Genomic DNA, 2,928 nt, shown 5'->3' with positions numbered 1-2,928 from the left:
TGCAACCACTTTGAAAAATAATCTTGCTGTTCCTCAAAAGTTTAATATAGAATTCTATATGACCCAGTGATTATAATTTTAGATATATATCCCAAAAATGGGAAACAGGTGTTCTCAAACAATATTAATGTCCATAACTGCACATTCACAATCCAAATGTCTGTCAACTGATGAATAGGTAAACTAATTGTGGTATATCTGTACAATAAAATATCATTTGAACATAAAATGTAATTAAGGGATGATAAATGCTACAACATAGATGGGTATCAAAAACATTATGCGGAATAAATGCATCCAGACACCAAAGGTCACATATTTTTTAATTCCATTTATATAAAATATCCAGAATAAGTAAATCCATAGAGACAGAAAGCAAATTGGTGGTTGCTAGGATTGTGGAGAGGAAGGAATGCAGAGTGACTGCTTAATGATTGGGTTTTCATTTGTGGTAATGAAAATATTTTGGAACTTGATAGAGGTGATGGGTGTGTGACATTATAAATACACTAAATGCCACTGAATTGTACATGTTAAAATGATTAGTTTTATATTATTTAATATTTAAATCAATTAAAGATAAATGTATCCTTGGTCTATACCCAAGGCAATTTAAATCAAATGCCTGGGTGGAGAATTTTAAGCCTCATTAAAAAAAAAAAAAAAATCATTTCACCATGCAATTCTAAATGCACAGCCAGAGTTAAGAACCACTTTGACTAACAGAGGTAAGAAAAATGAATCTTTACATGACACTCATAGGTGATGTAATGCTGACCTACAATTAATTGTAAATCACCCCTATTCAGGAATTTGTTTCATATGGGCAGGTGTTATATCAAAACTAACATTACTACGGGGAATTTAAAAACAAAATAACATGTTAAAACTTGTGCTCCATGGCACTGTGGAATTCATATTGTAATTAAAACACTATGAACATAAAGCCGCCTTCTGTACTAGTCAACAATTGAACTTTTCTGGCAAACATAGAGGGAGTTGTAGTATGCATTTTACATGAAAGCTGGTCATAGAATGTGTATTAGTCAGAGTTCTCCAGAGGAGCAGAACCAATAGTGATGCAGGGCAGGGTAGCCCCAAAATAGGGCTTAGCCCTCAAGGATTCTTGGTTTTGCTCAGGAAAGAATTCAGGGACAAGAGAGAGGTAGAAGAAAACAACTTTATTGAAGCAGCAGTGTTACAGCTCTGGTGGTGGTACAGTCCCAGCAGTGTTACTGCTCTGTGACTTCTACAGAGCAGGGCTACCCCACAGGCAGTGTGTTTATAGTAACAGCTCAGGGAAGTTTTACGTTTATATTTATGCCCACTTTTAATTACATGTAGATTAAGGTGTGATTAATGCAGAAATGTCTAGGGAAAGGGTAGTAACTTTTGGATCATTGAGTCATTGCATGGAAAGGTGCAGGGACTCCTGAGTGTTGCCATCACAGTAACTCCCAGGTGTTGCCATAGCAACAGTAAACTAACATGGCACACTGGTGGGCTTATCTTATGGAAAGCTGCTTCCACCTTGTTCCTGTTTTAGCTAGTCCTCAATTTGGTCTAGTGTCTGAGTCTTACCTCTGGACCAAAGTCCTGCCTCCTACCTCAGTAGGAAGATTTACATAGGAAGAAATTTATTTATTTATTTATTTATTTTTAGTGAAGGAAAACATCAGACATAGCTTTATTGCTGACTCCTGCCCCCTTCAGAGCCCATAGTCACAGGCCTCAGGACAGTTCTGTAAGTAAAGCTCTAGGAAACCTTGCCAGTCCTTCTCACTAGTGAGCAGGGCTGAGAGTGTGGGATCTTCCTTCATGGCTGCCATCCACAGTTTAAGTTTTGGAGTGTGGTCTACACACTCATATAACTTCATTGCTTCCAGCCGTTCAAACCAGGGCCAGATGAGGTAATCAATCATAGAGAGAGAATTGTCACCAAAGAACATCGTCTTCTTATTACTCAGAACCTCCTCTAGCTCGGTAAATTATTTACGAAATTCTTCTTTTAGGCCAGCATAGTCTTCTTTATTTTGGCTTCTAATAAAGCTTCTTACTAAGGATGACACCTTAGAAAACAGCTCTAAGATCATCTTCTGGCAAGCTTTCTCATAGGAGTCATCCGGCAACAGCTTCTTCCCTGGGTATGCCTCATCCAGGTACTCACAGGTGATGGGAGACTCACAGATCAGCTGATCCTGACTGTTTTCCAGAACTGGCACCAGACCAAAGGGATTTTTCTTAAAGAACCACTCAGGCTTATTTTTCAGGTTGATACTGATGAGTTCATGCCTGATTCCTTTGGCCTTCAGGACCAGACGCGTCCTCTCAGCAAACGGGCAGAACTTCATGCTGTAGACGCGGATGGAGCCCTCCGGGACCGGCCCCGGGGGCGCGCTTCCCTTCCCCAGGCTCCTGGCTGACTCCCCGGACATCGTGGCGCAGCGCAGGCTGAGCTCCTCTCGGAAGAAATTTATTATGAGGTAATGGCTCACACAATTATAGAGACTGAGAAGGCTCATAATCTCATACTCTGCCATCTACAAGCTGGAGACCCAAGAAAGCAAGTGGCATGATTCAGTCCAAGTCCTAAGCCCTGAGAACCAAGAGAGCTGATGGTTTAATTTTCAGTTCAAGAGCAAGAGAAGAATGTTACACTTCAAGCAGGCAGACAGGAAGCAAAAGGGGTTAATTCCTCCTTCCTTCGTCTTTTATACTATTCAGGTCATCAATGGATTGGATGTTCCCCACTAATATATATATTGGGGAGAGCAATCTACTTTGCTGAGTCCATAGGTTCAAATGCTAATGCCACTCAGAAACACCCTCACAGACACACCTCAAAATAATGTTGAATCTGGGCAATGCTTGGCCCGGTCAAGTGGACACAGAGAATTAACCATTATAAAATGTAAAAGAAAAGCTATA

The 2,928-nt window shown here is 40.2% G+C and overlaps 1 pseudogene across 1 annotated transcript; it reads right to left on the bottom strand.

The window, feature by feature from the left end:
- Nucleotides 1–1,636: 1,636 nt before the first annotated feature.
- Nucleotides 1,637–2,458, bottom strand: LOC711229 (glutathione S-transferase omega-1 pseudogene; annotated as a pseudogene). Its single transcript, XR_001442030.3, has one exon. The product of XR_001442030.3 is annotated as a glutathione S-transferase omega-1 pseudogene (transcript).
- Between the last annotated feature and the right edge of the window lie 470 nt (nt 2,459–2,928).

This window comes from Macaca mulatta, chromosome X (genome assembly GCF_049350105.2).
Source record: "Macaca mulatta isolate MMU2019108-1 chromosome X, T2T-MMU8v2.0, whole genome shotgun sequence".
In the NCBI taxonomy this organism is placed as follows: Eukaryota; Metazoa; Chordata; class Mammalia; order Primates; family Cercopithecidae; genus Macaca; species Macaca mulatta.
Note: the sequence above shows the minus strand (reverse complement) of the source record. Positions and strands in the feature narration are given on the sequence as shown.